This window comes from Sphaeramia orbicularis, chromosome 19, assembly GCF_902148855.1.
Source record: "Sphaeramia orbicularis chromosome 19, fSphaOr1.1, whole genome shotgun sequence".
Taxonomy (NCBI): domain Eukaryota; kingdom Metazoa; phylum Chordata; class Actinopteri; order Kurtiformes; family Apogonidae; genus Sphaeramia; species Sphaeramia orbicularis.
Window position 1 is genome coordinate 46,105,731 of NC_043975.1, and position 15,063 is coordinate 46,120,793.

General features: G+C 39.3%; 1 pseudogene; it reads right to left on the minus strand.

Annotated features, from left to right (window-relative positions):
- LOC115410112 (caveolae-associated protein 1-like) overlaps window positions 1-15,063 on the minus strand; it is a 31,814-nt pseudogene that overhangs the window by 11,116 nt on the left and 5,635 nt on the right.

Consider the following 15,063-nt stretch of genomic DNA (forward strand, 5'->3'; position numbering starts at 1 on the left):
AGGCTTAGCGTTAGGTGTAGGGCTAGGGTTTCAGGGGTTAGGGTTTCAGTGGGTTCGGGTGAGGGTTAGGCTTAGGGTTTCAGTGGGTTAGGGTTAGGCTTAGGTTTAGGGTTTCAGTGGGTTAGGCTTAGGCTTAGGGCTTGGGTTTCAGTGGGTTAGGGTTTCAGTAGGTTAGGCTTAGGGTTAGTTTTAGGGTTAGGATTAGGTTTAGGGTTTCAATGGGTTCAAGGGAGGGTTAGGCTTAGCGTTAGGGTTTCAGTGGGTTAGTCTTAGGGTTAGGGCTAGGTTTAGGGTTTCAGTGGGTCAGGCTTAGGGTTAGGGTTTCAGTGGGTTCGGGTTAGGGTTAGTCTTAGGGTTAGGTTTAGGGTTTCAGTGGGTTAGGGTTAGTTTTGGGGTTAGGCACAGGGTTAGGTTTAGGGTTAGGCACAGGGTTAGGCTTAGGGTTAGGCTTAGGGCTAGGGTTAGGGTTAGGCTTAGTCTTAAGGTTAGGGTTAGGCACAGGGTTAGGCTTAGGGTTTAGGGTTAGGTTTAGGGTTAGGGTTAGGCACAGGGTTAGGCTTAATCTTAGGTTTAGGCTTAGGGTTAGGTTTAGGCTTAGGTTTAGGCTTAGGGTTAGGGTTAGGTTTAGGCTTAGGGTTAGCCTTAGGCTTAGGCTTAGGCTTAGGGTTAGGCTTAGGGTTAGGTTTCCATCCAGTTCTGTGGTGTCAACATGGTTCTTGATCTTCGTTATAGTTGTGGTTCTAAGTTCGTTCAGTAGATTCAGGATTTCATACAATAACTGAACCTGAACTGATAAAAGGGGTTTGCCCCCAAAATGAACCTCTCTCTTTTCTCTTTTTTCATTCTGCGACTCTTCTTTCATTTTCGCCCCCTGATATCGGATTGATATTCTGAACAATAACTTGTGTTTGTCTTAACAGAAGTCAGTGTAATTGTACTAACATTCTGCCTGTTGGTAAATGTTGTGTGTATTTGTAGATCCACTGTGATCTGTACGTTCAAACAAATACGTATAAATGATGAACTGAGGCAGAATACTGTTAAAATTGCACTTATTTTTCTTTATAAATGTCAGGTTGTTTGTGTTATTCACATTTTAAAGGATAGTTTTACATGTTGTCCCGTGTCTGCGTGGGTTCTCTCCGGGTACTCTGGCTCCTCCCACCATCCAAACACATCCACTGATAGGTTAATGGGTTAATCTAAATTGCCCTTAGGTGTGAAAGTGACAGTGGTTGTTTGTCTCTGTATGTTCAGCCCTGTGATGAACTGGAGACATGTCCAGGGTGTACCCCACCTTCACCCAGAAGTAGCTGGGATAGGCTCCGCCCCCGTGACCCCAGTGAGGATAAAGCGGGTTCAGAAAATGAATGAATAAGTGAATGAATGAATGAGGTTATAGAGAGTATGCACGTGATGTCACAGCTAGCAGAAGTCATTGTGGTTCTGCCCACTGAGTGGCAGAAAGAGGGAGATGAGTGACAGCACTGGCTTCAATACTGTCTGAACTGAAGAACAATATTTAATAAAAAATGGGGAAGAGCTGTTGTGAGATTGATTGTATGAACAGGTTTGAAAAGCAGTTGGAGCTATCGTTTTACAGACACCGAAAGACAAAGGAAAGAGAAGTAGATGGATCCACAAATCCAGGAAACCAAACCTAGATCTGTGGATCCTGTTTGGTGTCAGCTAACATTAATTTATGCTGTTTTTTGGGTCAAATCAGACCTTAAATGATGTATTGTTTGGGCTAACGTTACTTCTTAGTAAAGCTCTTGGTTTCATGATCAGATCTTTCATGGTTTTTGTCTTCATTTTGTGATTCTGAACCTTGTGCTCCTACATGATTAGTAAACTAACTGAAACTGAGGCTAACCTAGTTTTTTAAATACGGGGAACTGGAGAATAAAGCTACGACGGAGTATTAGGATCACATAAGAAAAAAAAACACTTGTCACTACGAGTATGAAGTCATAAAATATCGATATAAAACCTGTAATTTTCTGAGAATAAAGTCGAATACAAAAAGAATCACAATGTTATGACAAAAAAGTCATAGCTATAAAAAAAAAAATCTCATAATTTAACAAATATGTCATTTGTATATGAGATTAAAATCATCATATTCCGACAATAAGCCATAATATTACAAGAATAATGTCGTAATTTAAAAACGGGGGGGTAAATATCATAATTTCCCAGAATCCAGTGGTGCCCTGCTGGTCCACAGCAGTAGTATCTGTGTTGTATAAAGTACTTGATCTGAACTAGACTCAGTAAATCTCCTCAGTCCCAGTAGATCATGCATATATTCGCTGGGGTCAGTCACGGTCTACTGTAAATGCACTTTGGATCAGCTGGTTCTGGGCCCTAGTTTTGGACCCTGGTTGTCAGTGATGGTGAAACCATGTATATTTGTTTCAGGTAAAAATAGTGATGATCCCCTCCACACTGGATGTCAGGATATTCCATTTCTGTCCACATGTCAGTGTTCATGGACCACTTGTTCGTTGGTCGTACGGATCCATGTCCAGTCCAATTGTCCTTCATTTAATTTCATATTTCACATTTTCCCGGTCTGGCTGTGTTTACTGCTATACTCCGTCATGTTGAGCAGGTTGGTTTTTACCACTCAGTCTGACTTAGAGGGGCGTGGCCTGAGGGGGGGAAGTGACGTATGTGCATACCCTTTATATATGTTCAGCCCTGTGATGAACTACAGACATGTCCAGGGTGAACCACACCTTCACCCATAAGTAGCTGGGATAGACTCAGCCCCCGTGACCCTAGTGAGGATAAAGCATGTTCAAAAAATGAATGAATGATTTTATACACACTGTAAAAAAATCTGTAATTTAACAGAATTTTCACTGTTATTTAACAGATTTTTGCTGTATTTTTACGATACAGGAAAATATCAATGAAATGATAAAAACAGACTGATTTTACATGTCAAATGTAAAATAACACGAAAAAACCGTAACTGAATGAGCAAAAAATTTCAATTTTTTAAAAGAAATTTTTTCTTTTTTCACAGAAAAGTACAGTTAAAATACATTTGCAAATATGTTGTAATTTCACAAACATTTCTTTTCTATTTATGAGATTAAACTGTTTATTTAAAGTTTAACACTGTAAAAAAAAAAAAAAAAATTATATATATATATATATATATATATATATATATATATATATTATATATATAATATATATATATATAAAACCAGATAAAATTGCTGACAATTAACCGTAACAGAAGTATTTGTTCTGTAAGTTTAACAAGACTTGTTTGTTAATTGACAAATATCTTGTGTAATTACAGGAGGTTTCACAACAAAAATGTTGAATAAATGTATTTTTGTGAATGTATAACATGTATAAGCACTGATAAACTGTCCAAATATAGTTTTTATCAGTGGATTGTACAACTTAGTCTCATTGAAAATTATTTATATACATATTTATAGGTAATTTTATTGTTTTAATACATGTAAATATTCTTTATTAAACATTAACAAGTAAAAAAAAAACATGCAAAATGTCATGTAAAGTTAGGGCTATAAACGATATTTTAATCATGCAAAATTACTGTATATTTATGAGATGGTTATTTTCCGTTATTTAACAGTATTTTTTTGGCGCCCCAGCTGCCGGAATATTACCTTTTTTTTTTTTTTTTTTTTTACAGTACATGTAAACATTTTCATCATGTATAATTGTATTTTTTTTTCATTTTACTGGGCTGACCCACTCATATTGGGCTGAATGTGAAACCTGAACTAAAATGACTTTTACACCCCTGATGTCTGGGCTTACGTGGCTTTAAAACAGTCCAGTCCTGTGTGTGCTGATGTGAACACAGTCCTCATGTGAATTCCATGGGAAAGAGTGTGATGGTTACACACAGCATTAAACTCTGGGGACACAGCTCCTGCTCCACCGCTGTTTCCACGCACTCCCTTTAATCAGACACACACAGAGATTTCTATATAAAGTGATGGCATGCCACAGGTCCCGGGGGTGGAGGGGGGGTCCCGGGGGGGAGGGGTGGAGTCACATGGTCTGCTGCTGCACTCAGACTAACTTCTCTCCTCCTTTCTCTTCCATTTTTCTGTTCTTTTTTTTTCCTTCCTTCGTTGGTCTACATGTTGCTCCAAGGCCTTTGAGTTGTTTCTTTCTACCTCCTGTGGTTTGTTCGTTCTTTTTTTTTTTTTTCTTGTGGTTGTCTTTCCAGTCAGCACCGTCCGTGAGTAGTAAGGAATGAGACAGAGCAGTGTCAGGTCTCCATGGCAACAGAACAAATATCCCAGTGACAGTGGAGTGCCAGGTGTAATCTACAGTAGTTTATTTCTGAATCCGTTTTGTAAAGTCTGTCCAGTCGTCAGCCCACAGCATTCAATCAAAGAGAACAGACTCATTACCCTAACCCCAACCCCAACCCTAAACCTGACCCCAACCCTAACCCTAAACCTGACCCCAACCCTAACTCTAAACCTGACCCCAACCCTAACCCCAACCCTAACCCTAACTCTAAACCTGTCCCCAACCCTAAACCTGACCCCAACCCCAACCCTAACCCAAACCCTAACCCTAACCCCAACCCTAACCCCAACCCTAACCCTAACTCTAAACCTGTCCCCAACCCTAACCCTAAACCTGACCCCAACCCTAACCCAAACCCTAACCCTATCCCTAACTCTAAACCTGTCCCCAACCCTAACCCTAAACCTGACCCCAACCCTAACCCCAACCCTAACCCTAACCCCAAACCTGACCCCGACCCTAACCCCAACCCTAACCCCAACCCTAACCCAGTTCACTCCAGTTCAGGCCAGTTCAGTTCAGGCCAGGTCAGTCTAGTTCAGACCAGTTCAGTTCAGTCCAGTTCAGACCAGTTCAGTCTAGTTCAGACCAGTTCAGACTAGTTCAGACCAGTTCAGTCCAGTTCTGTCTAGTTCAGACCAGTTTAGCCCAGTCCAGTTCAGTCAAGTTCAGATTAGTTCAGTCCAGTTCAACCCAGTTCAGACCAGTTCAGTTCAGACCAGTTCAGTCCTGTTCAGTCCACTTCAGATCAGTTCAGACCAGTTCAGTCCAGTTCAAAAACTATATATGAAAAACTATATCTAACTGACAACATTTTAAAAAATGATGATGATGATGACTAACAAACATAATTCTGATGGACTTTTCATATTTGTATTACAAATTAATGGAACCCTTTTGGTCAATGGTAACAGGGGAGCCTTAAATAGAACAGGGACTGGTTCCTAGTTCCATTTTGGGCAGTTTGAACTGGCAAGCCTTAAATGTCCATAAAACTCCCTGGGATTAATGTTTAAGAACTGGTCTAAGAATTAGTTCTCAGTTCTGTTTAACACCCCAGTTCCTTTTAAGCAAAAACAAGTCTCAAAAAACATAGAACAGTTTTGCCAAAGAGGATATAGAAAACCATAAGTGTCTCTAGGAACCGGTTTTGGGAACTGGTTCCTAGTGACGATTGAGCACAAAGGGAACTGCAAAAAAGTCTCAAAAAAACTAGAACGTTTTGCCCAAGGGGGCATGGAAAGCCTTATTAAACAGAACTAGGAACGGGTTCCCAGTTCTCTTTAAGTAAAACTGAACTAGGGACTGGTGTAACTGCCATTAGAATAAACTGTGATTGGACTTGGACTGGACTTGGACTGGACTGTGACTGGACTTGGACTGTGATGGACTTGGACTGGACTTGGACTGGACTGGGATTGGACTTGGACTGGACTTGGACTGTGATTGGACTTGGACTGGACTTGGACTGGGATTGGACTTGGACTTGGACTGGACTTGGTCTTTTCCTGCAGTAGGGTTATGGCTGCATTCAGGACACTTTGCCAAAGGGACAGCAGGAACAAACAGCAGAGGGACAGAACATTTCTTGTGCAGCTCCATAAATCTCTCCATAGACACTGACCTCCACAATTGTTTTTGGAAAGAGTAAGACAGTGTGTCCATGGAAACGGCCACCGTCACCCCTCGGTGCATGTCTAAATCCCTGTTGAAGGACTATACATAGACCCAGAGAGGAGTTCAGTCTGCTCTACCCATCAAACACACATGTGCATTTAACTAACTAAGAACTGTGTGAATGGGAACATAGGTCAACAGGCCTGGATATGAGGTTAGGGTTAGGATTAATTTAAGGGTAATTCATTTCATTAATTTAAGGGTTAGGGTTAATTTAAGGGTAATTCATTTAATTAATTTAAGGTTAGTTTAAGGGTGGAAATTAAACGGTCATTGAATCCATACAGTTGAAGGAATTATTAATGATGGGCTTCTGTGAATACTCCTTACACACAAGTGTGTGTGTGTGTGTGTGTGTGTGTGTGTGTTGCAGACACACTCCCATACATGAAAGTACATGATCAGAATACCCCCAAAACAAAGTATGTTGTAAAAACAAGCCTCAGTGATAATCGACAATGGCAAGCTGTGTCTTGCAGTGAGAGCTGGAAGGAGTGAGAATGAAATAGCTCAGAGATGCCTCACACACACCGGCCTCAGCCGTGGAAACAGTTCAAGAAGTCATAATTGTCATACGTTCACACATCATCCTAACAAAGGTGCTGCCTTTAAGGAAACAAAAGGGTCGTTCAAAACTGTTGTGGTTGGAAACACATCAACACATCCTCGGACAAAGATGTGTGCATGGTTGTACTGCTTTAAAGAGCTGTAGGAAAGGCTGTCATCATATGTTACGCACAAAGAAGACACAAACAACAGGTTGGGTTGGGGTGGGGTGGGGGGGGTCTCTGATGTGTGAAGGTGACATGTGAAAAGTAAAAGGAACATGGAGCTGATAAATCTAGTCAGTTATAGTAACAGCAGAGTCCCATCCATGGACACGTGAACTGCAAAGGGGTCCCAGGGTGGAAATGAGACAATGGGCCCTATAGACACCTATGGACCCCAATGGGCCCCAACAGACACCTATGGACCCCAGTGGACTCCTATGGACCCCGATGGAAACCAATGGACCACTATGGACACCTATGGACCCCGGTGGACTCCTATGGACCCCAGTGGACCCCTACGGACACCTATGGACCCCCTGTTCCTTCCTATGTACATTACATAAAGGATCCTATGCTGAAACGGCGCACAGCCTCAGTTTTATGTGAGGTTAAGTGTTTTATTATTAGTAAATTTATATTATAAGTAAATTTATATATATTATATTATTATATTATATTATATATCAAGTTATTTTAATCATTTTTATTATTTAAATTTTGTAACATGTAAACACAATGAAAACATATGAGAAAAGACATGAACTAAACTTTCACTCACAAACATTTCTCAGTCCCAGGCAATGATCAATGATCAGTAGTAATTACAATGATTAATTAATTGATTAATTTCATTATAACTATTTTCACTGCTTTTATTTCACTGAAGATAATCTATTCTAATCTAACAAATATAACTGTCACTTTTACTATTTTCACCCACATGTTAACCCTTCTTCAAAGTCTTTCTAAATTGTATGTGAAACTCTCCGTGACCATCTCCTAACCCTAACCCTAGCCCTAGCCCTAACCCTTCTCCTAACCCTAACCCTGGCCCTTCTCCTAACCCTAGCCCTAACCCTTCTCCTAACCCTAACCCTAACCCTTCTCCTAATCCTAACCCTAGCCCTAACCCTTCTCCTGACTCTAACCTTCTCCTAACCCTTCTCCTGACTCTAACCCTTCTCCTAACCCTAACACTAACCCTGGCCCTTCTCCTAACCCTAGCCCTAACCCTTCTCCTAATCCTAACCCTAGCCCTAACCCTTCTCCTAACTCTAACCCTTCTCCTAACCCTAACCTTAGCCCTTACCTTAACCCTTCTCCTAACCCTAGCCCTAACCCTCCACTTCCACTTCCTATGCTAAGCTGGGCTCAGCAAAACATAGAGACTTGGTTCTCACTAAAAGTGGTGAAATGAACGAACAGCTTTTTACTGTCCTTGGGTGTTCAATTTGTCCAGGCATGTCAGAAACTTGAAGCACAGCAAAGGCTGGTGATAAAAAGGTGTTGTGTAGATGTTTATAGTGAACACAGAAGAAGACGGCTGTGAATGACTGTGAATGTACAAGGCCCTTTTCACTTATCGCAAGCATTCCTCTGGTCAGGATTAATAATGTAACTAACTATGAAGGGTTTCAAAGCTGGAGTCATATGACAAAATATCATGAGGAAACAAACTAATGTTTTCACTAACGACAGCTTTTGACTATGAGTCATCCACGTCTGACTCATGTGGAAAAGCTTCTACTTAGAAAAAAAAAAAAAAGATCATATCTGGACTGATGTCAAGGTGAGCAGCATTATGCAGATGTGAATGTGCAGTTGGCACAGCGTAGCCAATGAACAGCCACATCCCAAACACACCATTAAATCTGTTCAAATGGTTGGATCTATGAAGTACGAAGCACAATCTGCTCTTTTTATGACAGTGATTCCTCTAGATTTTATGTATAGCATCACATTTACTAATACTGTTCTCATGTTTGGGTGATTTAACGTTGAAGAACTACAAATCTGAGAATCCTCCTTGTTCAACCAACAGTATGTACATAGTCCTTGGTATGTGTTTTCACTCTATCACTGTCGTTTTTTATTGACCAAAAAAAATCCTCAGTATGTTGATACCTTGATAAAGAAGGTAAATAATGAAATCACAGTCCTTTTTGTGAGTCCAAATATTTGCTCCTTTCAGCTGACATCCTTTTAAAGTAAGAAGAGTTAAGGAGTTAACACACTACTTACAGCAGGGGTGTCAAACTTATTTTCTTCCGGGGGCCACATTCAGCCCCATTTAATCTGAAGTGGGCCAGACCAGTAAAATAATAGCATGACAGCCAATAAATAATGACAACTCCAAATGGTTTTAATGAAAAAATAACATTCAATTATGCCAATATTTACATTTACAAACTATCCAAACAAAAAGGATGTGAATAACCTGAAAAAAATGGAATTTGTTAAGAAATATAAGTAGAATTTTATCAGTATTATGCCTCGACTTATCATTTATACACACACTGTAAAAAAAAATCCTGTTGTTTTTACGGAAAAAAAAAACTGGCAGCTGTGGTTTCCAGAACAATACTGTAAAAAACACATCCACCTGTAAGCATATTTACGGAGTAACATGTAGACTGAACATTTTAAACATGTAGATTGAAGATTTTAAACATGTAGATTTAAATGGTAAATGGGCTGCACTTATTCAGTGCATTTTATACACCTTCATGGTGTCCACAGCCACCAGGTCAATTTAGGGTTCAGTGTCTTCCATGGACACTTTGACATATGGACAATCTGAGCCAGGATTCAAACCACCAACCCTTTGGTTACTGGACAAGCCGCTCTACCAGCTCTACCAACCCATTAATTTACAAATTTAAAATGTTAAATCATCAAATGTTTACTTTTTATAACTTTTTTATTAAAAAAAAAAAAAAAAAAAAAAAGAGCAAATATGCTGTTATTTCAACATTATGGTCTTGCAATTTAAACAGCATCACATTCTTTTTCAATTTACAGTTTTATTTTCTAAAAACAATAGAAATACATCATTTCTACATACAAATCTAGTTTTGTTCACATAATCTTCCTGTAAAAACTACAGCTATATTTGATTCAATCGTTAAAACAAAAATCTTTTCAAATAAACAACTTTGCATTGTATTGTTACTTACAGTTTTTTTATGTTGCTATTTTACAACTTTTTGGTGTTAATTCTACAGTCATTTTTTTACAGTGTATATATTACAGGTGAGAGCTACAAAGGCATAAAATATTTAATAACAGGCAGAATATTGTTAAAATTGCACTTAATTTTTCTTGAGACATTTCAAGTTGTTCATATTTGTTCAAGTTATTTGCATTTTATTGTTAAAGGATAGTTTGTTAATGTAAACATTTTCATAATTTAATGTTTTTTGCACTAAATCAAAGAGAAAAAAAATGGTGTTGTCATTATTTATAGGTTATTATGATATTATTTTTGAGTTTGATGCCCTAATTTGCACTTTGCACATTCACCCCACGGGGCGGATTGGAACCTTTGGTGGGCCGGTTTTGGCCCCTGGGCCGCATGTTTGACACCTGTGACCTACAGTGTCTTTACAGCCGGGTATTGGCTCTTAAAGCCCTAGAATAGTCCAAGTAGTCCAATCCACTTTATGTGGGACAGTTTGTTGGGATGTATCTAGTTTAGGTACGATGTACACACATGTATGTGTCCTGTAGGGGGGGACACCATCCTGAGAAGGCCCAGGAAGTAACTAAAAAAGACACAAGGCATGAAGAATGTCAAGAATGAACAAGAGATTAATCAAATAAGATATTTTCATTACACATGTTGATGCATGATGGTACAATGAGCTCAAGTATAATGAAGGCAGCATCCACCAGTGGCATTAAAGTGACATGAACTCTGTCACAGATCAGTTTTAAAGTTGAGTTGATTCAGTTATCATGACCATGAGTGTGAGGAGTGTGTGTTGTATTATTTATTCATTCAGTTTCCCAAACACTGTAGTCTGTCCAGGGTACCATCGGGTACAAATGAGGAAAACCCTGGACCCATGGGCTGACATGCACACAAACAAACATTCAATAACCATTGGTGTCGGAACCAAATCCAGGACAGTGCAGACCACTGCACCACCATGGAACCAAAGTGATGACTGACTTACTGAAACACAGGGAAAGGACAATGAGGCAGGTGAAAAGCATAAAAGACCAAGGCAAAATGAAATCAAGTCACTCACACAAAGGTAAAGACATGGTAAAGGCCCAAAAACAAACTACAAATACACGACTTAAGTTACTACAATATAAATAGTTAACAAGAGTTTATAGAACCCCTGAAAAACTCCATCATATGTCCAGTCATATTCCTGATACATGTACTAAATGCCAAGATAATAAAGGAACTCTGATTCACTGTTTATGGGAATGTTCAAAGATACGAAGATTCTGGAAGGAGGTCATCAGTTGTATGTCTGAGGTATTTAACATTAAGATCCCATTTTGTTCTAAACTTTGTATACTGGGAATGAACCCTGAGGATTTCACACATACTAAGAAACAAACTAAAGTGTTGGACTTTGGACTGTTACAGCCAGGAGAGTTATGGCTTTGAATTGGAAGAGCATGGAAGCTCCTTCTATGAAGCAATGGATAAAAGAACTATCAGAGTGCATCGGACTGGAAAGACGACTTATATTACCAAAGCAAAACTGGAGGAATTTGTACAGTTATGGGAACCTTATATGAACATTATGGTATCTGGAAAATAGGGACATGTCATACAAATTATCACTGTTTATATTATTAAAAAAATGTTTTATTATCATGACTGCTGTATTTTAATGTTTTTATCATTATTATTATTATTTTTTTTAATTTTAATTTTAATTTTTTTTTTTACATATATGTACACATGTTCATAAGAATATATGTATGTTATATATATATATATTTCTATATCATTTGGTACAAGTTTACGTAGTGTGAATGGGTGTGTGTATGAGTGTTTATGTTGTTTTGATTCATGTTCATTATGTATATACCTTTCAATATAACACTAAATACCAATAAAAATATTGTGAGAAAAAAGGTAAAGACATGATTACTGCGAGCAAAAGCTGTTTTGAACATATGAGATGTAATAATGATAACAGTCTGAAGGTAATAATGATAATAGTCTGAAGATAATAATGATAATAGTCTGATGTTGTGGACTGAAATTCCTATGTCTGGCCTAAAAGCTACAAAACTCAACAAGAACACAATCTCTTAAAGGCCTTTTCTTTCTCACAATCAAACAAGTATGTGATAGTTTCTATTTTTAGAGGCTCTCCCTTCCACTGGTGCGTCCAAAGCCCTGGGTTACCTCCCTCCCTCTCTCATCTCCATTTTGTTGTCATGCTTGTATTCGTGTCCTGAACACTTTGCATGACTAACCCTAACCCTAACCCAAACCTAACCCTAACCCACCACCCTGACCTATTGCACCAAAGCCAACTATCCCCCACTGCTCCCTGCTCAAACATTGTATCACACAATCTTCCTTCCAAACAGAGCTGGGAGCATTTCTGGCTCCCATGTCCATATATGGACATGTGTCGACCTGTCTGAGAAGAATGGGTTTAGTCTTGATGAATTTACGTGCAGACATTACTGTGAGCCTGCAGGCTGTGGCTGCAGTCTGTACTTTATATCTGGATTGAATCTTTTAAGGGTAAAACATTTGGAATACCTTCTTTATGATTCATTTGGCTGAAGTTATGATCACAGCCAGGCTGACAACGTGCTGTTGGTTGAAATGTGGGGATGACTGTCTTTTTTTTTTCTAACACAACAGGTGGTTTTGGTGGTGATGGTGGAGAGAAAAGCACAGAGGACAAGGGTGAGCAAAATCTGGTTTTGATGGTCTTTTTTACTCCAAGATCCCAATTCCTTTAAAGGCCAGAAGAAGACTGGTGATGGTGAAGACTGTGGTGTAGGCTAGACCTGATACAACCCCATGATGTCTATGGGTCAAACCTGAAAGGCAGTGTCAACAAACAGGGCGGTACCCTCACTTCGTGTGCTTTGGGGATACATCAGACAGAACAGTTTAGAAATCAGAGTACCAACAGAGCAGGTGCATGTTAAAACAGTCCAACTGTTTTGTACTTCTGGTCTTCAATCCTTAAAGGTCAACAATGCCAGGAGTTTTTGTACTTTGATAGTGGCTAAAATACAGTATGCTTGTCAAAGTTCACCACTTTGCATCTGCAGACTGGACTCGTTCCACTGAAATGAATTAATTTAACCTCCAGATGTTCTTTAAATACTTGTGCAACACTCCTACAATTGGCTTAGATCAACAACAGATTAAGGGATCCTTTAACTTGGAGGCTGTCATGTACAAACACCCCGTAGGAATGGCTAAAACACAGAATCAAAAACACATGATGATAAATACTTGCAAAGACCCAATGGCAACTTCTGGGGTTGATGAACGAATGTCCAAACCTGCAGTTCCTCCAGTGGCCACTTGAATCAGCCTCAAAGATGAAAAGACTTAAGGAGGTCTTATATATTTATTTCCCTTATTTAACCAGCTAGCTAGGCCAACCGGGAACTACACAATACTCACTCACAACAAGAACCTGGTTTACGCATCCAACTTAAAATCTGTTACAACAAAAATAAGTGTTTAGTCTCCAAGTCTAACTCAACTCCAAACCGTTCATGAAGGTTTAAAGTTATGTTTTGAAGTGTCTGCTATGTTTATGAAGGACTTGAAGGACAGGTGAGTGAATCCCATTCATGTTCATACTGTGTGGACATTGATTGAGGACTAACTCCTGTTGCAATATAACAATGTGAGTTAGCATTGTGGTCAGTGTTCCCAGTAAGTTTGCGGAAACATTAGCTTGGAAAGTTTCACTGTTTGTTCTCCAGTCTCTTCAATTATCATCACTTCTTGTCAAACAAAAAAAAAAATTAACTAATTTTACTTTCATTCTTTCCCTCCTGCATATGTTATTCAGCCGTCCCAACTGTGATTAATGCCACATGAAGTTACAAAACTGTATTTGTTCTTGCTTTTAGTTGGGTCGACAGCAAGTGTTAGTGCTGTGTTTGAGAAATTGAAGTAATGAGCTGAAATACTTTTGCCAAGTAGACACTACATAAGTGATAATTCTGTGCTTAAGTCACTGCTCCTACTCTTATTAAGGCTCATTTAAATGTTCACTTTACGTACGTAAATAGGTTCGACTGTCTCTAACATTGTCATGTGTCACTGCCTTATACTTCCATGTGTCCTGTACATTGGAATAAGCATTTCTCAATCAATCTGCCAGAGGGCGCCACTCTTAATTACCATACTGGCCGAATACCATGAAGAAGAGTAAAATTTTTTGGGAAGAAGAAAGTCAATTATACCAAACATGGTGCAGACAGAGGAGGTTTTACTAATGTTAATATTCAGACGGGTAGTTCTCATAAATATATCAGTAGTTTTTCAATAACTCACACATTCGCTCTTTGAAAAGTTCCGCTATTTATGAATATTATGCTGTGTTCCCGGCCGGTTTTTGAGCCCGTCAGTCATGACTTCAAACCACGACTCACGATTTTGTAACATTCCAGGCAAGTCCGCCAAACTGCCTGAGCACAAGGAATTGTGGAGCTAGATGTAAACAAACCAGCATGGTGGACCGTACGTTAGGGTCATTTACAGTCATTTCTATCACCAAAGGTGTTTGGTCTTTGCTTATCTGAGGGAAACAGAGGAGGAAAAACGGTGCATAAGGCAAGAGAAGCAATTCTACCTTTTATGTTATGGTATTTGGATATTTGGATACATATTTGGTATTAATTTATTCTTGCACTCAATGGACTGAAAACTGGCTAATGCTAGAGTAGCTGCTAATTATGCAGAACATTTGCAGATAAATAACATCGGAACTGGGAGTACGTTGGTCTAGTACGAGTTCATGGGTGGGAAGTCACAGGTTTGACTGACATTGCAGTGCATTTTCACCGGTAGAAGGTTGGAAAAACACGAGTTACTGGTTGCCTTGAACGCCGCATTATTCTATTCAAATCTCAACACTGCCCTCTCTGGTTCCTGGCGGTACTGCTCCATATTCTCAGTTTGGGTTCGCATCCACAAGCTCCCGGAAAACGGACAGAATTACTGAACGCTGTGTCTATATCCATCTGCGTCTTTAACATAGAGCATAAATGAGCCCTTACACAGTCATCTGATCAGTTGATGTAAAATAAATACTTTGTGCAGCTTTCATCAGGACATACTTTTATTGGGCTTTCTATCTCTCAACCTTGCACAGTCTGGAGTAGTGCTGTCACATTCCAGGTCTGATCCGTGGTAAGAACAGTAAGCCCTGTTCTCTGGCAGCATGTGGACTCAGCTGTCGGAGAACTCAACACAGATGTAATGGAGTACATTTCAGAGTTCTACTGGACATTGGAGCCAAATGAGCTACAAAGACATGTATGGACAAAC